Raw genomic sequence first — 22,613 nt, 5'->3', positions numbered from 1 at the left:
GTTTTGTTTATTTCTTTGTTGAGGGCCTTCAAATTTGATATGTTGGAGATTGGTAGATGGTTAAGGTGTTTTCTAGATCGCGATCTTACAGTCTGGGTGTTTGGTGGTCCCCTGTCTGATGCTGGCCTCCTGTTCTTTTGGCAAATTGTTCCTCTAGTTGTTTGGTCAATGTTTCCCAGCTGGCTTTCGCATTGCTATGTTCCCCTGCTTGGTTTTCTCAGATTGACTTAGCTATGGTTTGAAGTTTGTCTGGTTGGCTGGTTTTGCAGTTGAGCCGTCTGAAATTCACGGTGTAAATGGCTGCTGGATCCTCCATTGGTAATATTAGGGGTCTCTCCTTTATACACATCGAGATTTCATGGGGCTGGTGGTCGCTGTGCTCTTTTGTTTCAATCCTAAAACTAGAAATCCTACTAAACATTTGCAGAGTAACCAACGTGTAGTTTATTGTAGAACTTGCTATAGGTTTATGGTAGGTTGCCGCAGGTGGTTGATCTTCCCGAAAGCGACCATTTAATAACGCAAGGCTCAAGCGTTCCATATCTTGTATAAAGTTCCTAGACTGGGCTGACAGTTTTATCTTTTTGCCCTGTACATGGATGGCAATCTTCCCTGCAGTAAGTTGTTCCTCCAGCTCGTTGTCTCTTGTTTGTGGTCCTAATAGAAGTTTTATCTTTTTGCCCTGTACGTGGATGGCAATCTTCCCTGCAGTAAGTTGTTCCTCCAGCTCGTTGTCTCTTGTTTGTGGTCCTAATAAATTCCTGGCCAGTACAAGGTTAGTTGTTAGCTCTTCCGAGAGTAGCCTTGTTATTTCCATGCCCAACATTTGAACTCCTCTGGCTTTGTCTCTTGGGTGAATATAAACGTTTAGCACTATAATTTGTTGTTTAGCGTTGCCCTCCTCTAAATCCAATGCAAGAATTTTTAGCCTGTTTGTTGGGGTTAAAATGGAATCAAGTTCTCTTGTCCCCCTTATGGTGCTAATTGACGAATAGATAGCTAAGCCACCCTTCAGGTGGCCAAATGTGGCTCCTGTGGTTGCTGGGAGGTGGTGAGTTTTGTAGCCAAGTAAGTGCTGAGGTTCTTCCAGCCACATCTCCTGCATTAAAATTAGGTCAAAGCCTTGGATATAGGAGAGAAATTCTGTGTCCGATGCCTTGTTTCCCAGACCATTTACATTCCTGGAGCATATTTGAAGTTGCGGACCGCCCTCGGGGGCTTTGTTGGAGCTAAGTCCTGTGCCCTCTCCTTGTGAGTTTATTGTTCAAGCCAACCAGGTCCAGTCGTCCTGTGAGGGTTCTTCATCCTGGCTTTTCCTTCCCGATGAATGCACGTCTGTGCTCCGCGCCCCTTTGAGAAATGATTGGATGCTCCTGGGATGTGGATACCCTGAATGAACCGGCACGTTGGGTATAAGAGAATCAGGGTAGCCCGGTTGTTGATGTAAAAGTATTTTGAGTCCCCATGCTTTTAATTGGGCATCCTTCACGAGGATCCTGCTCGCTGTTTCCTCTGAGACCCAAGTTGCCTTGGTCATCTCTCTTCTTTGGTTTTTAACTCAATTGCTTCAAGATCAGCTGAATTGATGTCTGCCAAGCTCCTGATTGATTGAATCAGACCCAGGATGTTCCCTCTAGTAAGGTTGTACCCCTGGCCTCTTGATTTGAATTCAGGGATAAATAAGATTGCGCAGCTCTTCTGGTTCATGGTATTGATGGGGGAATGCTTGTTGTGGTTTAACTGGTGGTCGTTTTAAGTGGCGTGACTCAAAGAAGTGCTGCTGCCAGGAAGATGAAAAGTGTCTGGTGGATTCCAAGCCTGGATTCAAGGTGAGAAGAACCTGAAAGCAGAGGGAACAGAGGCTGGGTCACTTCAGGGTGACCAGGGGCTCGGTAGACGAAGGCCCACCGATGTCGGGTGCTTTAGGTGAGAAGACTGGATGCTTGACTCTGCAGCCACGGGGACCTGGAGACGTCGATGATGACCAAAGTCCTGAGCTGAGCTGTCCCATGAAGGATGTCGAGTGCTGAGGGGTCAGTGTCCGGACTGAACGACAACAAGCCTTGGCAAATGCAACCCGTGCGGGCAGAGGAAACAAGTCACGGTGAGGACCAAAAAGGTCCTGGAGACTCTCCAAGTTATGGGTTATCAGGGCACGCCTGGAGCAACCAGGGAAGCCCAAGAGAAATCAAAGTTACCTTCACAGGGACCCACAGGCCAACGGACCAGGAATAGCGAAGGGACCTCAGCTGGATCACGAAGTACAGGCCCATGGAGCACTCGTGGAGTGGAGGCCGGAAATCTTCGGTGGAAATACTGCTGGTAGCCCAAAGCACAGCCTCAGGGATCGCCAAAAAGCATATGCTGCTGCAAAAGCACGCAGTGCGCAGGGGTTCGGATTGCACGGTCCCCACGAAGGATACTGGTCTCAGAATTGCAGAGGTAGCAGATCGACATCAGGGATGCTCAGGAACCCACCTCCTGTGTTGCACAAATCTTCAGAGTCAGTCCTCAGGAGCTCAGGAGACGCAAATCGGTCAGATGCGTTAAGGTGCCTGCTTCAGCAGGGGAGTAACTCCTTTACTCCAAGGGAGATTCTTCTGTCGTCCAGCGTAATTTAGATCATCAAAGTACTTGGTTTCTGCTTGCAGAGTTTAGTCCAGGTAAAATCAAAAGTCCTGTAGTCAGGGTTCCTTCTTTATACCCAAGGAAGGGCTTGGACAAACTCTGAGGACCCACCTATGGAAGGGTCAGGACAGAGGGGTACACCCATGTCCTTTGTTCAGTTTCAAACCAGAGCATGGAGCAAATGGCTCCTGCAACCGGTTTGAGCTGAACTATGCACATGGACACCAGATGTGCCCCTAGTGCAAACTTTCAGGCACTCTCAGAGTGCACCCCCAGGCCCAAAACACTAAATCCTGTCTGGGAGGTGGTGTGACAGGAAACGATTGTCAAGCCTTCCCCTGCTCGAGCTCAGCTCAGCTGCAGGAGGGCAGACTCATGTCTGTGGCTGGCAGTATCCATTTTGTGATTCCCAGGTCGAGAAAGCTGGTACCGGGTAGACCGGTGACCCACAGTAGTGGTTCTACAATGGAGGAATCGTACCTCCCACACCAGTTACTGGTGTGGAGGTATGCTTCCAAGGTATTTGACACCAAGCACGACATGTTTCTAAGCAGCCGTTTTAAAGTTAGCATTTACCGCAAGGTTATAATGCACTTAAATATATATGGTTTGGCTGCATCACAGACAACCCTGGGAAATAGATTCCGAAGGCTGTAGAGGGGCTCTGCTCATGTGGGGGCACCTTCTCACACAAAACCCAGCCATAGGGGTGACTGATAGGTTTATATGTGCAGTGATTTAGAATAGATATAGGTAACCTATTTCTAAGTAAGGGGTGCATGCACCACCTTACACAGGCTGCAGTAGCAAACCTGTGGTGTCAGTTTGAATGGTTTCTCATGGGTGGCATAATACATGCTGCAGCCTCTGAGAAGCCTCTGGGGTACCTATGCCCTGGGAAATGGTGTACCATATACTAGGGTCTGATAAGGGTACCCCAGTATCCAATCTGGAGTGTACCTAAAGTACATGCAATCAATTTAGAGGAGAAAGCATCTTGACTGGGGTCCTGGCTAGCAGGATCCCAGTCAGTCTATGTAAAGAACAGTGATACATCAGCAAAAAGTGGGGGTAACTAAAAGAAGAAGATCCTACTCTCCTACAGGGTCCACTGTGAAGGAGGAGGAGGGACCCAGTGGCATGGATGGGGAGGGGAGCCACACAGAGGACCGGTCTGAAACATCAACATCTGCAGAGGACCAATCAAGCTCCAGTGATGACTCCCTTGTGGTGGTGAGTGTTACCAGAGCAGAGGACACAACATCAGAGTCTGCCCTTGCCACCACCACCATCTCCACCCTCACAGCTGCTCACATTCCAAAGGTTTGTGTACCCTCCTGTGGTAGGGAGCATGTCTCCTTTGGGCCAGGCACCGCACCCTCTGCATCTGTCGCCCCTGCTGCCCTGAGTGTGGAGTCTCTGGATTTGCTCAAACAGATACATGTGGGGCAGACATCCATGCTGAGTGTCCTCCCTGCATACACCAGTCTTTTGACACACTTAGTGTCATACATGGAGGGAATGTCATCAAATATGTCTGCCCTACAGCAGAAAAATCAGTCCATGGCCTCCTCACTGGCAGCAGCAGTGTCCCTCCTACAGCAGCCCCTCACCCCTCCTACCTCTATCCCATCCACAGTACCCACTAACCTACCTGACCAAAGGACACTCACATAGGCACATGCACACACCCCAACAGACACAATCAGCACACAGCTACCTGTGCATGCATGCACACCCAGAGAACTGATATCACACACACAGGGGATAAGGCAAAAAAACACACACTCATCCACAACAACTCTGCATTCCTCAGCTACCTCTCCCTCCAAAACCCCTACCCTTGACTCTTCTGCAACCCCCTTGCCCAGAGGATCTTCCTCTGTGACCTTGGATGTTCCCCACTGATACATCAGACCAGACTCACAAGGGGAAGAGGAAATCCCCCGGAACAGAGAGGAGATCCCCCCCTGCATGCACACCCTCCCCTAGGAGTAGGAGCACTGAGGCCCCCACCAGTACATCCCCCAGAACAAAGAAATCCAAACCCCAACACCATTGCACACTTCCACCACAAAATCAACTTCCTCCCGAGCCCAGGCTAACCCTCCCAAAGTTCACACATCACAACCCATTCCAGGTTCACCCACACACCATTACACCATCCCCAAGATGATAAGTCCCTCCCCCCTACCACAAGTACTTCCCCTTCCACTACACCACACCTTCTGTCAGTTCTGGACACTGCAGTAGAGCCCCAGCACCTCAATCAGACCTGTCCACTGCAGTGGAGCCCACATTCCCTCAATGATACATGCCCACTGCAGTGGAGCCCCCACCCCCTCAATCAGACTTTTCCACTGCAGTGGATCCTGACACTCCAGTAGCCCTCATCACTCTCATAACCCATACTGGTACACCCTAGGCCTGTCTCTGCGGTGCCTGGCATGCCCTGAAAGATGCCCCTCTAAGGGGAGATGTCCTCTAGTTATAGCAGTGCAGGCAAGCGAGGGAGGCTGAATCATTATGTTTACCCCCTGAAGGACTCAATACAATGGACTGGCCATTGGCCATATTGTCCTTCATGTTTAGAAATTTTGATGCAAATGCTGAATAAAGCATTTTCTTTTCTTTTGTAGATTTGCCTTTTGTGTACCTAATTTTGTTAGTAAGTCTAATGAAATTGCTGTTGGAATCTTGTTTAGTGAAAATAATGTTTTAGCGATATGATGGACTGCATGTGGTCCATGGTATGTGTGTCCTATTACAGTATGTATCAGAGTCATCATTGACTGCATTTGCAGGGTGTCATGATCAACAATGTTTTGGACAAGGAGTGTGACATGCTTTTCACAACCTGCCATCTTTGACTTGCACATTTGCACTTGTCGTGCTGACATTTGTACACGTTGTGCAAGTTTTTAACGGTACAACCATCAACGATGGGCATGCGCATTGATGATGAACAAGTCATCTGTCTCATCAGAACAACTTGGTAAACATGGAGTTTGACTACATGTAGATGACTTTGGAGACACACATGTACACAGGCTGATCGAAACAAAGTATTCTGTGTGTTGTAATTGTTGGATCCATGTCCAAGTCTCATTCTGACATGGTAGACCCCTGCCAAGACCAAGCTTGACACAACTGACCTTCCACAGTAGTGTAATCACCTCATGGCAGTGTGTTAATCTGTGACATATCCTTAGCCCATGGTGTGTGTCATGTGAGCATGAATCTCTGTCTTTAAACCCTATTTCCTACCAAGACTGTTGTCCCTACAGATGTTCCTGTTTGAGAAGCTTGCTGTGTGCTGAGTAGTCCAGGGCTTTCTCAACCTATTTGCCTTTGAGTGTCCGGGATGTGGGTGCAGCAGTAGAATGGAGTCATTATTGTGACAACTCCTGTTGGGTTGAAATAAGGGCCTGCGCTGTGAGCAAACTCACATGTGACACATTTTTGATTCCCTGAGTCACATTTGTGCTAGCAACATCTCCGTGTTTTTAATCTGTCATCTGTTTTTGTGAGTTTTCCACTTGTATGTGTGTATGACTGCTCACACTCAGCAGATTCTACCCTTCCCTGTAGCCTGATGGCAACACGTCATATTTGTAGGTCTCCTTGAGTGTTTCGTTATTCTGAGACAGTCGTAAAGTTCCAAATGTGTCCAATACATTTCACGTTATGCACATGTACTCAATCCTAAACAGATGTACAAATTTCACCATGTGTAATGCCATGTTATGTGTATTGTGTTTAAAAATACAGATCCCACCACCACCCCTGGGATTCTCAACAGCGCAGGAAGATTAGCTTATACATTTGCCTGTGCATTGGAGCCTGCTGACACAGTTGTTTTGTTCCTTATCTAGTGAGCCATGTGTCTTCCAGGTCTTCTGCAGTAAACACTCTGCATTGTCAATTTGACAATAGTGATGATCTGCACATGATGCAGCTTTTGTAGTTAGATGCAGAGATGATGTGACAAACTGCAAACAAGCTAACAGTAAATGGTCTGATCTTGAGTTGTGTGCAACGCACATAGTTAACACATGTTGACTGTCACATACGTTGTTGTTGGTCCATGCTTTTCTACACAGCAAGTAGGAATCTTGTGTACACATGTAGTGCTGACAGCTGTGAAACAACCACTTCATGTTTGTTGCAGTGTGAGGCTCATGAATGTATTTTGAGTGTCTGTGGACTTATGTGGTGTTGTGGGCAGTCTCCTGTGTGCTTCATTGTACACTAACTCATCAAAATGTCCTTCTTCTGTGTGTGTGTTTACTCCTGTTGCCCTGCAGGCTTTTAGTGTGTATTGTTGTGGACAGATGCTGTGAATTTGTGTCTCATACATATGTGTGTCTGGCACCTCTTGTTCAACCATCAAATGTGTGTGTACTAGTATGTGGCATGCTGGGTGTACCTTGCAGATACATAGATTTCCGTACACAACAGTACATGGACCAATGTTTGTATTGTGAACCAAATGATGTGTGGTCAATAGTCTAGTCCTCGTCATACAGCCAGTGATCCACACTGTCATGGGTGCTTGTTCAATGTCACCAGTCAGTGTAGGCTTAGATGAGGCACATTGCTGCTGATCAAGGTTTGTGGTGTTTAGACTGGCCAAATGTGACTTGTCTCTTGACTAGGCCCTACCTACAATGTGGCCTTATATTACACAGGCCATGCCCTGTGAGTAATGTTTGGGTATGTGAGATGACAGTGGTTCTTGATAGGCATGTAACACAGTGCGCAAGGGTGAGTGTGCTCAAAAGTATGGCCCACATCCTAATTTAGCATCAGAGCGGGTCAGCAGACAGGATACTGTCACCACAGTGTTTTTACCTTGGGGGTACTGCAGAAGAGTCAGATAAGTTAATATTTGCTTGTGCGTGTCGCTTAATTACTATTTGTTTATGTATGACATGCTTGAACGAGTAGTAGGCTTAACTTTAGTATTATTTTTCATCAGTGAAGTCGATTTTCCAAAGAAGCGTTTTAATGCTGATTAAGCAGGCAGGGTTTACCTAGGTAGCCTCATTTATTTGAAGATGTCTGGAGGAAATTATGTGTTATCAAGGACGGTTTCAGCTTTATGGCTGATTTTAGTTATTTTAGTCAGCAAAACGTTTGTGGCATATATATGGCTGAAAGTTTAATTTATTGTTGCATTTATTGTTGGTGTGGGTTTCGGAAGTTGGGATAATCGTTTTACAGATGTAACAAATGTTTTTTTAAATGGGCCTACCAGCTTGCGAGGCGCTCAGCTTTTCGTGTTTCCAACCATCATTATTGCCGGTTGAGGCTCACAGCTGTGCACATGCGTGAAAACGGCCATTGGGTTCTAGACTTCAAACCCATTTCAGGGCGTTCAGTGTGGAACAGTCTTCTATTTTGTCCATGCTGACATGCCGTACAAGCTGAGCCTACCAGAAGGTTCGTGTTTCTGACATGATTTTCATTCATCTGGAGAACTGACACTTGCCAATGAGAAGGCTCTGTCAGTTTCACATGCATTGAGGAGCTGGTCAGAGTGCTCTTTTTCCAGTGTGTGAAAGGTGGTATAAAACGCTTGGGAAGTTTGGTATTAACAGTAAGAGAAGGTGGAGGGTGCACAGCAGTAGGTGAAAGAAAGTTCAGAATAGGCTAATAAGTAGGGTGCACTTCTTGGATGTGTTTCCGTCCAAACGCTTGTCGTAATCTAGAGAAGTAGTGTTCGCATGTATAATGCGGGTACATCCCAAGGAGGCACTCCGGGGTGGTTCACAAATAATGATTCCACTATTTCACGATTATTTGTTTTATTTTCATTTAGATTATGTTTTTTTGTCTTTTCATGATATTGTATTCATATCAACAAAGTTTCATTTATAATCCAAAACGGTCATTGGTTTTAGCAAGAAGCTCCGATGCATTTCGGGCTAAACGCCCTTTTTCAAGGAGCGCTGAAAGAAGAAGAAAACAAGAGTTGGAAACGTAGTATAAGATTCGCGAGTAAAGACTTAAAAAATAGGTATTAACATGCATCAAAGGTGTGTGGGGGAAAGTGGGGAGTGGTTAGTATACAAAAATCAAGATGTGTGAAAGGATAATTGTGGATACACTGCCGGGGTAGTGACTAAAATTATATCGGTAAAATGCTTAAGTGTAGTAGCGGGGAAGTGATTTAAGGATCGTGATTGGCGTGAATTGAAAGTTAAATCAGGCGTGCGGATGTGGTAGCATGCAGGGTGTCATTAACAATATCGACGCCAAAAGAACTGGCGTTTGTTTGGGGCTGGGCAGTTGCTACTTACTTCATGCTGAGGACGGCATGCGTCTCGGGTGTGTTGGTTCTGGTGATGTGTGGTGAATGGACTGAAGCGGGGTTTGTATATAAGCGGACGGCGGCAGTAAACATAAAAGAGGGGTTAGTGCGTGACGGTGGCGGCCATCTTGAAAAGGGGAAAGTAAAGATAAGTGTAAAATAGGGGTTAGGTAAAAGAATAGGAACAAATGCGAGATATCATAATAAGGCAATATTATACATTCACAGGTAACAACTATATTCGACTCGATCATTGAGTCCGTTGGGTTTAAGAGTCTGAAGTCGATAAATCCATTCAAGTTCTCTTTTGAGGAGAAATTTACGAATGTCTATTCCCTCTTTCTTTGAAACAGTTTCTAGCACGATGAACTGTAGTTGAGCGATGGTGTGGCGGAGTTCGTTGAAATGTACAGCTACATTAGACTTTTCATTTTTAGTCCGGATGTTAAACTTGTGTTCATTCATACGTATTTTCACTTTTCTTTCGGTTTTGCCTACGTATAGTTGGCCTCACGGGCATTTTATGGCATAGATTAAGTTCGTTGAATCACAGGTGGCATTGACTTGTAATTTAATGGGGTAACCTTTCATAGGATGAGGTATGCTATTTCCTCTGATGATACAATTGCAGTTGTTGCAATTCTTGCACGGTAGTGTTCCTTTGTATTCAATGTGGGTATCAGTAGTTTTTGAGAGGATTTCTTTCAGGTTGCTGCTACGAGTGTAGGCAAAGAGTGGTGGGTTTTGAAAGCAATCCCTGAAATCAGGTTCCATCTGGAGAATAGGCCAATGCCTGAGAATGATTTTTTTGAAGGTGATGCTGGTAGTGGAATATTTAGATACTAGTACCATGCGTGAGTTGGTGTTAGTTGGTTTTTTGGAAAGGCTTTCCTGTCTGCTTTACTGTCTTGGGAGAAAGGTACCTTTCTCCCAAATGCTACGGGTAAAACGAATTGTTTCAGAAAAACACATATGTGACATCAGACTTAAAGAAATGCAAGATCGATTTGCCGAACGAGGCTATCCTCAAACCATTCTCAATGGAGCATACACACGTGTCACAGCCATCAGCAGACAGGAAAGCCTTTCCAAAAAACCAACTAACACCAACTCACGCATGGTACTACAGCCGCACGCCCTGATTTAACTTTAAATTCACGCCAATCACGATCCTTAAATCACTTCCCCGCTACTACACTTAAGCATTTTACCGATATAATTTTAGTCACTACCCCGGCAGTGTATCCACAATTATCCTTTCACACATCTTGATTTTTGTATACTAACCACTCCCCACTTTCCCCCACACACCTTTGATGCATGTTAATACCTATTTTTTAAGTCTTTACTCGCGAATCTTATACTACGTTTCCAACTCTTGTTTTCTTCTTCTTTCAGCGCTCCTTGAAAAAGGGCGTTTAGCCCGAAATGCATCGGAGCTTCTTGCTAAAACCAATGACCGTTTTGGATTATAAATGAAACTTTGTTGATATGAATACAATATCATGAAAAGACAAAAAAACATAATCTAAATGAAAATAAAACAAATAATCGTGAAATAGTGGAATCATTATTTGTGAACCACCCCGGAGTGCCTCCTTGGGATGTACCCGCATTATACATGCGAACACTACTTCTCTAAGTTTGGTATTAAAACATTTTGAGCAACTTTGGAAGCGACTATTCTTTTTTGAAGGTAATGCATGTTTGTCGCTCTATTTATAATTCTTGTAGTGTGAAATTTAGAAATTAGAATTTATTTAGAAATTAGAAATTAGAAAAAAATATAAATTAGAAATTTAATTTTATTGTTAGTAGTGGGATGTAGGGTTTATAGGGGATAAGGGTGGGGAGTGTTTTTAATATATATTGAGTATATTATATGTTTTTAAAAAATAAATTAGAAATGTAAAAATGTAAATTTGAAATTGCCCAAAAAAATTTAAATCGAAATTTCACCTTATTTTTTGACAAAAATGATTGATGATTTTATTTTATAATTATAAATTTTACAAGTGGGATGTAGGGTTTATAGGGTATAAGTATGGGGAGTGTATTATTTTTTTTTTTAAATAGAGGCTGAATAGTAATTTAAATAGGTTCAGTGTCCAGCACCTACTCTAAATAAATGTAGATTGGAGTTGGAATAGTAAATTAATTAGGTTCAGTGTCCAGCACCTACCCTAATTAAATGTAGATTGGAGTTGGAATAGTAAATTACATAGGTTCAGTGTCCAGCACCTACCCTAATTAAATAGAGATTGGAGTTGGAATAGTAAATTAATTAGGTTCAGTGTCCAGCACCTACCCTAATTAAATGTAGATTGGAGTTGGAATAGTAAATTAATTAGGTTCAGTGTCCAGCACCTACCCTAATTAAATGTAGATTGGAGTTGGAATAGTAAATTAATTAGGTTCAGTGTGTAGTATCTATCTAAATTAAATTTAGTTATATGTGTGAATATTAAAAGGGTCACAATATTGTAATTAATTTATTTGTAATCTTTGTATATATATCTATATAAGGTTATTAAAAAACAATTAATTATATTTTTAGTCATGATTTTATAATAGGTAGTAGATAAAAATAACACAGTTGTTTTTAAAAAAAAATGTATTCATTTGTTCATATAGTACATAAATTAAATTATAAATGTATTACAAATCAATGTATAATATTTTAACAAATTACTATAAGTACAATGTCATTTGAAATTATACATTTTTGGATAGTTGTTCAGTAAAGTACATTTTAGTATATACAAAATATGTAGTAAATGAAAATAGATTGAGGAATACAATACATAGAGTACATACATTTTGATACAAAGTAAAATATTTATACATTGATATTAAATTAATATTCATTACATTTTTAATATATGAATGTGCTGTACAAATGATGTTATACATGTTTTTATATTTTTAAATTGAAACATTGATATTAGCAATATTTAATATCATACAATAAACATAATTTTAATAACATTTTGACATTATATCATTTATATATTTTAAGTTTATTATTATTAATTTTATATTATTAATAATAATAATTTTAAAATATTAGTGAAATAGGACAAATGAAAACAAAAAAATATACATTTAACAGAAGATTTTTTAATAATTATTTAATTAAATGTTAAACATTAATAATATTTAATGTACTCAATATTAAAAATATGATTATAATAATATAGTAATGGAACAAATATAAATAAATGGGGGACATGTTGGTAAACAATTTGTAACATTTTAACAATTTTTTTCCTAGTAAAATAAATGTATTTGACATTTATTTCACTATTTCTTTGATAATACTATTATTTGGGTCTTTTATTTTGTAACCGCTCATACTCTTTTTGAGTCATTTTTGAAGATTGAAGCTCGTGGTTGGAAGCTACTTCCCGTCTGAGCCGGTAAGAGTGCTTTTCGTTATATTTGAACCATTTTCACTAACTTTTGAAGGTAGTAGTTTGTTATTTAGGGTTTGTGGATTAGTATATTAGGATTTAAATATTATGGAGTTGAGTAGGTACGTATTTCCGTTTTCGAGGCGTTTTGTTGGTTCCTGAAGTTGGAGTTAGTGTTTTTGTGGATGTTTATTTATATTTTGTAAAAAAAATGTATTTTATGTTTATTATTAATGTATTGTTCTAAGTTTTATGTGGGTGGGAATGTTTCTTTTTTTCTTCTAGGTGTTTGGATACAGCCATTTCCGTTTCAGAGCTGTGACTTTTTTTTTATAAAAGGAAGTGTGTTTCAGTTGTTTTAACTGAGATGTATTTTACACTTCCTTTATTTTTCGGGTTTCCTGGAGCGTTTATTAAATTTTTTAACTATTTTCGGGTTTTTTATGGATTTGGAACTATCGATTTATTTGTATGTTGGATGGATTTAGCACAGCTGTATTTTTTCATTTTATGGGGTCTTTTTTTCATATTTTGTGGATTTATCACTACATGGATTGTTATGGATTATTGGATTTGCCTATTACGTTGCTGTGAAAGGTAAGTGATTTAATATTAATATTTATGTGGGTTGGGAAATGTGCTCTTATTAAACGTTATTACTATAGTTTGATAATTATTTTGTCTATATATTATACATTAAATAAATATATTAGACAAAATAAATATGTTATGATTTTTTATGGAGATGTGAGGTGTTATATTTCAGGCTTTATTAGGATTTTGATCCTTTTATATGGTTAGTGCTTTTAGTTTAATGTTTTGGCTATCATTTTTAAGTATTCCAGTCCTCTTGTTGTAGGGTAAAGTTGTACTTGCTGTTGTAAATATTGGTACATTTGGGCAGTTTGTCTTGATAGTTTGGGTTTTATTTTTAAGACAGATTGCTCCATTCTTAATTCTTGAAAACTTTGCTCTTTTTGGATTGCTGTTAGGAGTTTGTGTAGTGTGGGAGTTATTCGTCCAGTTGAAGATAGGAAGTCATTATGCCAACCCTCAACTGCGTTGTTTGTCTTGGCTTCTTGGTTTAGGGTTGGTAGATATACATTCCAACAAGGTATTAGGAATTTAGGTTGGCGTCTGTGGCCTGACCTGTGTAGTCTCTGTGAGAAGTTGGCCTGATATGCAGTGCTCACTATTCTAGTGATCACTATGTATCAGTCCAAACGACCCTTATTGATGATTGGTTGTAAGTCAACCTTTTAGACCAGCTATCCTAGTAGCATGGACAAGAGCAGTCTTTAGGCTAAACTCTAGAGGGCGTGTTAAGCCAGCTGTTATACCATCACATATACCCCTTGAACACCAAGTGAAAGGACACCACACAAGTTGTTATGAAAATAAAAGGATATTTATTTATAACACAACAGCCCTGGACTCTTTATGAGGACAGGGCGCTAAGCACAATACAAAAATACTGAAGGTCCCACAATTTACACAAATGCCCGAGGGGCACGAAAACCATATACTATGGAAGTGGAATGCGAAATTACTAGCAGGTAAGTAGTACTCTCAGAGACTTTAGAAACGCTAGGCCTACAATGCTGAACCCTTAGATTAGAAGTAGGAGGCCTAGGGACGTCGTGTGCAGAGTGGGAACTCTCACGCGTAATGCGGGACAAAGTCTATGGATACTAGTAAATGCAAAAGTTAGTGTTCTCGGGCGAACCCGACTAGGTAGGTCAAAAACGAAAGTGGATCTAGACATTTAGAGAGTTGGTCTACGCTGGAGCACCGTGGTACTCGGTTTACCTAGCCCAGGGGCTGCGGCTGCATAGGGTTCAAGTGTCGTCGGGTTTCTTCGTTGACGAATCAGGAGCCTGAAAGAAGAAGTTGCTGGCAGGCGACCAGTGAAGATTGTTGATGTGATCCAAGCCTGGATCGATGATGGAGATGACCTGTAAGCAGAGGGGACCGAGTTCTGAATCACTAGCCAGTGATTAGATGGCCACCAGGATGGCACCGGATGAAGTCACCTCGACCAGGTGAGTGGGCGAAACTGGGCTCTGCAGTCTCTCGGACTAGGAGGCATTGTCGGCGACCAGGATGGAGGTGCGAGCTGTCCCACAAAGGTATCTGCTGTCGGCGATGCTGGACCCAGGATTGGGGCAACAACTCTTGGCAAATGCAAGCCCACGCGGTGGACTCAAAATGGCGTCTGGAGTGGACCAGGAGGGTCCGGGGTGCTCCTCTGTTGGAGGGGATCAAGGGCCAGTCTGGAGCAACCTGACCAGCGATGGAGATGTCGTAGTTCGTCGTCAAGAGGGCTACAAGCCAGCAGGCAAGTGGCCGGACAACGCGGTGAGCAGCAAAGAGCAGAAGGGCCCCTCGCAGATCTCGTGGATGCTGGGGAGCTGGACTTCGGTGCTGGAGCTGCTCAGGGTTAGGGCTTCTCAAACCCCAAAGCACTCACTCGAGGATCCCTTGGCGGTCGTGCTGGATATGTGTAGTGCAGTTCTGAAGATGGCTGGTCCCTCGAGGTCTCGTCACACCCACGAATCTCAGCTGGGCTGGTAATGCAGGTAGCGGTCAGAGGTGCCAAGGAAGCCGGGTCTCGTCGTGCTGGTCGGTCTGGTTCCGGAGGAAGGACGTGCAGCAAACCGCAGGTTACTTAGTTGGTGCCCGCTGATGCAGGGTGACTACTCCTTAGTCACAAGGGAGAAATCTTAGGAAGAAGTCTTGAGTTCCTTTCGTAGAAAGTAGTTTCAGGATTCAAAGATGATCTAATTTGGAAGGGTCCCCGCTCCCACCTTTATACTAAAGAAAGGGGCTGGTACGGGACTAGGTCCTGCCCATGGGTGGGACCAGGAAGGGGGGTGGTTACACCCCTCTCCCATGCCGGACTTTCCCCAGCTCAGGGGCTGGTGTGCCCCTGGAACTGGTTCAAGCCGGCCTATGCATAGTGAGCACCGGGGTGCCACTTGCAGTCACCTTCCTATTCAGCCCTGCCTACCCAGGATACACAAAACCCTGTCTGGGATGGTGCTAGCACCGCCCCTGGCAGGAAACCCTTTGTCCAAGCTCTCCTCGCTGGAAGGACTCCCAGCAGCAGGAGGTCAGACTTGTGTCTGTGGTGGCAGCATCCATTTTGTGATGCTGAGGCTCGAGTTAACTTTAACCGGGGTCCACAGTTACACACATGTCGTGTCCCTCTAGAAGGGTGGAATGCTAACCCCGTCACCAGAATTGGCGAGGGGTTAGTATTCCAATTCGTATGACACCTTACTCGACATGTTTTGATAAAGCGATACCAGAGTTGGCATATAACCGCGAGGATTATAATGCACTTAAGAGTATATGGTATGCGTTATCATGGAACAGCTATTAGGACTTGGTTCCGGAAGCTGCAAACGGGCTCAGCTCATGCCAGAGCACCATCTCACAGGATTCCAAGCACTATGCCTTCAGGATTGTTAAGGCCTGCCATAGGAGTGACCTGTGTCCATTTTTAGGGTTAGATATAGGTATACTATATCTAAAGCAAAGGGTGATTACACCACCTTGCCCCAGCTGTCGTGCAGCCAGTTGTGTCAGATTTAGATGGCCAGCCAGGGGCGGCATAATACATGCTGCAGCCCCTGGTAGGCCCTGGGTACACCTATGCCCTGGATACAGGGACTGATAAGGTGACTCAGTATCCAATTCGATATGTACCTAAGGTACATGGAATCCATTTTACAGAGAGAGCAGTAGGCCTGGGGCCCTGAATAGCAGGGTCCCAGGTCAACTAAGTCGGAAAACCAGCAAAACACCAGGCAAAAAAGTTGGGGGTAACCATAGTCAGATATCCACCTTCCTACAGTCTCCCCACCCAGGTGTCCTCAAAGTAATCCAAACGTGGAGCTAGTTTTTGTTCGTTTTGTGTGTAGAAAGGACTTTCTATTAAAAGGTTATAGTGTTCAGCCCCCAAACGAAAGGAGATAAGGCTATCCTTGGCCAGGTAAGCCTATATTGCCTGAGTGGCCATATGAGGTGGTACATGCACTGGCATGGTTACCCCCTGTATCATGGTCCACTAAGCAATCCCTCACCCTAAGGGTACCTGAGGGTCTCCACCATAGGGAATCTCTACCTGTGGTGTGTTTTGGCAAAGTAAAAGGCTGTTGTGGGAATGGAGTACTGAAGTGAGACTCCACTAATGTTTGGCTCAACTTCCTCCAATCACTATCCACCATATATGCCTTTCTTTCCAGGACTGAGTTGCTGTGAGCTCTCAGGGTCAACCTCTGGCTACCTAAAGCTGGAGGCTGAGCCCTCTGTTTGGCTTACTGGAGGGACAGGTCGGGTTTGGGGTTTTTAGGCCCCAGGTTTGGCTGTGCCCAACAGTGTCCATCTGTGGGAGGTCCCTAGCTAATTTTAAGGGGGATCCCTCAGGAGTGTGTTTTATTTTCACTGGGCTAGGATTACTAGCTTCAGTGCCCTTAATCTGTTGATTGGGAGTTCTTTTGGACAGGGGGCCCTTTGGGGTACACCACTGGCCTCCCTGACCTCCACAGCCCTGGGCTGACTGAGGCAGGGTAGAGAGGGGCAGGTTACCTGCTCCAGACTGGGCCCCACCTTGGAAGGGTCCACTGACATCAGGGGCTCTGCCAGGCTAGGCCTGACTACCTCTGGGGCAGTTCCTTCACAAGGGGTCAGATCAGTTCCCTGAGGAGGCTGATCCTTTCCTAGAGTCTGGTGGGAGGGAGATTTCTCTTCCTCCTCAATGCTCTCTGTCTGAGTGGAGTGATCCATAGTTTCAGGCTTCACAACACTATTATCTGTCTGAGTTTGAGCTGTGGCCATCACAACTCCACCAACCTTTTCAGGAAGGGACTCGGTTTGGGTATGGGCTGTGACCATCACAGCCTTGCCAACCTGTTCAGGAAAGGCATCTTTCTGGGATAGGGCTGTGACTGGCACAGCCCTCCTGACCTGTTCAGGGAGGACATCTTGGACTGGGGCTGTGGCTATCACTGCCCCACTAACCTTACCATGGAGGTTTACCATTTTAAAATGGATTTCTTGCTCTACCTCAGCCCAGGCTGAGATCTCTAAATCATTCCCCAGTAGGCAATCTACAGGCAAGTTTGGTGACACTGCCACTCTCTTGCGGCCAGTGACACCTCCCCAGCTGAGATTGACCACTGCTATGGGATGATCTCTCTGTACTCCATCAATGTTCACTACCTGGTATGTGGCTCCAGGTATAAGTTGCCTTGAGGGGACTAGGCTCTCAGTCACCATGGTGATGCTAGCCCCTGTGTCTCTGTAGGCCTCAACTTTTGTACCATTGATAAGGGGCTCCTGTCTGTACTTGCCCAAAGTGTTGGGACAAGTTGTGAAGTTGGAAAACCCCATGCCAGTCTCACAGACAAGAGTATCTAAGTCAGGGGACCTGGTTAGACCAGAGTCCCCAGGAACTCCCAAAGTAAATGCACCCAGATTCTTGGGGGCACTCCCACCACCTGGGGGATTACTACTAGTAGTAACAGGAGGCTGAGAAGTTTTATTTGGGGGTATGTTCTCCTTATTGTTGTTGGCCTTGGGGCAACTGCTGTCAGTTTTGTAATGGCCTACCTGTTTGCAGGTATGACAATAAGGTTTCTTTTGGGTATGGGGAGAAGTCTGGGACCCACCTTTTTCAGAGGATTTTTGGGGCCCTGTGGTTTGATCCGAAGATTTATTCCCACCCTTCTCTTGAGGCTTGGTTGATTCCTTCTTTTGGTCACCACCCTGGTTCTTAGGCCTGACCCTGGTTCTGACCCATTTGTCTGCGCTCTTACCCAATTCTTGTGGAGAGGTCAGATCAGAGTCTACCAGGTGCTGGTGTAATAACTGGTTCTGACAATTACTTAATATTTGCTCTCTCATAATTAGATTGTACAATCCTTTGAAATCAGTAACCTTACTTCCCAGTAGCCAGCCTTCAAAAGCCTTAGTGGCACAATCAACAAAGTCAGTCCAATCCTGAGACTGAGTTTTCTGGGTGTCTCTGAACATCAACCTGTACTGTTCAGTTGTTAAGCCAAACCCATCAACCAGTGTATTCTTCAGGACTTGGTAATTGTTAGCATCCTCAGCTCTAGTAGTGAGGAGCTTATCTCTACCTTTGCCTTCAAAGGAGAGCCACAAGATAGCTGCCCACTGACTCTGGGGGACGCACTGGACAGTGCAGGCCCTCTCCAAAGCAGTCATCCATTTGTGGATGTCATCCCCTTGTTTAAAGGGGGGCACTATCTTACTCAGGTGTCTAGTGTCTAAACTCCTGTCCTTTTCTCTAGGTAACATGCTGCCACCAGTGGGGTCTGCCCCACTCAATTTCTGCTCTCTAGCAAAGGCAAGTCTCTCTTTGGCCAGGGCAAGTTCTTCCCTTTCAATCCTCAGATTGACTTCCCTCATCTTTGCCTCATGCTCTCTCCTCTGAGGGGATGTCATCCCTCTGTGAGAAGAGGTCTGAGAGCCATTGGTTCAAATGGATCTGTTAGAGCCTCTGGATAGAGACCTAACTCGTCCACTCCCAATTTTAAGCCTGCCTGAGAGTGGGCCTGGGGGTCCCCCAAATCCATTCTCATGCCTGCTTAAGTTGGTCCTGGTGAGTCTACTGACTTCTACCTGACCCTTATCTGCCTCATCCCCTGACAACTCTGTATCCTCTTCCTCTCCTTCACTAACTGTTCCATTGAGGTGGAGGTCAGGGTCCCCAAGGGTTCCCTCTAAGGGGGGCATGCTCCCATCTGGATTAGGAGGGCCTGTGCTAGAAGCCCTCCTGGTATCATAAGTCTCTAAGCGACCAATCAGGAATGGGATGGGAGGGTTAGAACCCTGTTTTAGCTTCCTGGAGGTAAACACTTGTCTCATCTCCTGGAAGCTAAGAGCTGCATATCTTGATATGACCTGTGGAGGGTCAACTGATACAAGGGGGGCCTCTGAGTTTCCTCCTTTGTCTGACATGCTTTTCTAGTGTGGTGTAAGTGATGCACCTACCTACACTATTTGTTTGCCTACTGATCCCTTGCTAAGAGTTGTAGTCAGGGTGTGCTAAGCCCTGTTGAACTACAACAGCTGGTTCAATAGAACTCAGAGTATTCTAAGCTAAGTTATATGTACCTTTGTACTTGTGTGATCTTTCAAATGATATTCTTAGGATACGTGTGGTAAAACAACAGCAAGCTCAAATCCCAACCGCTGCTCACCAATGTGAGAAGTTGGCCTGATATGCAGTGCTCACTATTCTAGTGATCACTATGTATCAGTCCAAACGACCCTTATTGATGATTGGTTGTAAGTCAACCTTTTAGACCAGCTATCCTAGTAGAAAGGACAAGAGCAGTCTTTAGGCTAAACTCTAGAGGGCGTGTTAAGCCAGCTGTTATACCATCACATATACCCCTTGAACACCAAGTGAAAGGACACCATACAAGTTGTTATGAAAATAAAAGGATATTTATTTATAACACAACAGCCCTGGACTCTTTATGAGGACTGGGCGCTAAGCACAATACAAAACTCTTAAAGAAATACTGAAAGTCGCACAATTTACCCAAATGCACGAGGGCACGAAAAACCATATACTATGGAAGTGGAATGCGAAATTACTAGCAGGTAAGTACTACTCTCAGAGACTTTAGAAACGCTAGGCCTACAATGCTGAACCCTTAGATTAGAAGCAGGAGGCCTAGGGAGGTCGTGTGCAGAGTGGGAACTCTCACACGTAATGCGGGACAAAGTCTATGGATACTAGTAAATGCAAAAGTTAGTGTTCTCGGGCGAACCCGACTAGGTAGGTCAAAAACGAAAGTGGATCTAGACACTTAGAGAGTTGGTCTACGCTGGAGCACTGTGGTACTCGGTTTACCTAGCCCAGGGGCTGCGGCTGCATAGGGTTCAAGTGTCGTCGGGTTTCTTCGTTGATGAACCCGGAGCCTGAAAGAAGAAGTTGCTGGCAGGCGACCAGTGAAGATGGTTGATGTGATCCAAGCCTGGATCGATGATGGAGACGACCTGTAAGCAGAGGGGACCGAGTTCTGAATCACTAGCCAGTGATTAGATGGGCACCAGGATGGCACCGGATGAAGTCACCTCGACCAGGTGAGTAGACGACACTGGGCTCTGCAGTCTCTCGGACCAGGAGGCGTTGTCGGCGACCAGGATGGAGGTGCGAGCTGTCCCACTGTCAGGCCCAGGAGCGCTTGCGGACTAGGGCCCGCCCCATTTGGCCTATGGCCATGTCCCAAACGTTTATGTGGAAAGACTCATGGGTCTTCCCCTGCTGGACATTGGTGGTTGCTTTGTTATAGGGCTAGGGCAGGCTAAACTTTGGAAATGTATTTTGCCCTAAAAACTCCATTGATTCCCTATGGTCCGCGAGATGAGTGAGGTTTGGCAGGGTACGTGAGATGAGTGAGGTTTGGCAGGGTACGCGAGATGCGTGCACTTTGGCAACCGCGTATCGCGAGATGCGTGCAATTTGGCATGCTGTTGCATTTTCACGCCGCAAGCAGGGGAAATTACGCGGGTGTGGTTACGTTGATGTACGTGACCACACCCAAGGATCTGTGCTCACTATTCTGGAGATTTCTGAGAAGGAGGTTGATTCCAGGCAAGCTCTGTGTTTTGGTATGCTGTTTAACCCTTTGATGCAGATTCGTGTGTCCCGCGCTGGAGCAGACCTTTCCGGAGGAGCTTCTTGAGTTGGTAACTTCTCCGGCAGTCTTTGAGAAGGTGGTTTTGGACCGGATTTCTTCGAGGAATTTCTTCCTTTGGGGTCCAGAGTTTGCAGATGAACCTATAATTAAGAGTAGGTCGTACTCTTTAGGTATGAAGGCGATTTAATGCACAAAAAGGTTTTTATTTTTTGTATTTACAGAATCTAAAGAGCAAGAAAGATTTAAACGCTGTTTCAGTTTTTTATATCATGTTATTTAAGGAATTAGAAATCTTCAATGTTGAAGTAAACCCAACATAATATTTCGAATAGAAAGTTATTGTTTTAGCACAGAAAAAATATAAATCTCTTGCTTATGTTTTCTACATGTAACTTGATTATGAAGCTATAACAAGACAAAATTAGAGTGTTTTGCAATACACAGTTTCGTGCTATGTGAACAAGTTTAAAGGTTTTGATACTATCTAACAGTGAACAATTTACAGAAGATAATGTAAATCGTGCTATTTTTTCTGAGAGAGTTATTATCAGAAAAGTACAGATGTTTTATGTGCAAAGAAATATCAAGCATTTGGAGAATAATTAGTATAAAAGGTCAAATTGCAAGAGGTTTAATTGCGATATTATTCCACAGAATTTTGTGAAGTGAATCTAGTTTTACATGAAAACTCCATGCTTAGATTGCTGCTTGCATTAAGGAAAATTTACTGAAATATAAGTAAATAGGTATTAGTGTGTGTCTAACTTTTTCCTTTTCAGATCTCCCTCCCAGCTGTTCCCTTCCCAACTCCCCTTTTCCCCCCGCTTGATCACTTCAATATTCTGTGTAATAATTACAATCAGAATTGGAGGTATCGAGAGGTGGGCCCTTATATCATCGCATCAGATTCCGAGGAAGACTTCGTCTGACACCCACGAAGGTATCTGCTGTCGGCGATGCTGGGCCCAGGTTTGGGGCAACAACTCTTGGCAAATGCAAGCCCACGCGGTGGACTCAAAATGGCGTCTGTAGTGGACCAGGAGGGTCCGGGGTGCTCCTCTGTTGGAGGGGAGCAAGGGCCAGTCTGGAGCAACCCTAACCAGAATTACCCCCCCCACTTGGGAGGGGCGACCGCACAGAGGCTGTACCTCAAGTGCATCTACCAATTTCCCTTGACTTGACGGGGGCCCCAATGAACTCGACGCCATTTAAAGGTCGTCCGAGGACTCGTGTGAGGTGTCTAGAAGGTAGCGTAAACCCCCTCCCCACCCCACACAACTTACCACATCTGCCGTCGCAGGTGTCCTGGCCCCGGGAAATTCCCCAGGAGGGGCCCGTAGCCCCTCCTATCCAGGAAGGGGCCTTGACCGCCTTTCCTTTCCTTTCGGCGGCCCATCCTTAGAAGGGACCGCCTCCCCGTTGAGGGGCCAATGGCCACCTCCCCCGGGCGCTCCCATCCGTAATGGGTGACGCCCCCCCATAGGGATCTTCCAATTACTGCTCACCGATCATGACCTTACCGCCACAGGCCGGATAGTTGACCGGCTATCCGGACCCCCCACAACAACTCCT

At 44.5% G+C, this 22,613-nt stretch overlaps 1 pseudogene; it reads left to right on the top strand.

Moving 5' to 3' along the window:
* Positions 1-1,910: 1,910 nt before the first annotated feature.
* LOC147729034 (uncharacterized) lies at positions 1,911-4,733 on the top strand (annotated as a pseudogene).
* Positions 4,734-22,613: the final 17,880 nt, after the last annotated feature.

Source organism: Lissotriton vulgaris, chromosome 2_2 (genome assembly GCF_964263255.1).
Source record: "Lissotriton vulgaris chromosome 2_2, aLisVul1.2, whole genome shotgun sequence".
Classification (NCBI taxonomy): Eukaryota; Metazoa; Chordata; class Amphibia; order Caudata; family Salamandridae; genus Lissotriton; species Lissotriton vulgaris.
Note: the sequence above shows the minus strand (reverse complement) of the source record. Positions and strands in the feature narration are given on the sequence as shown.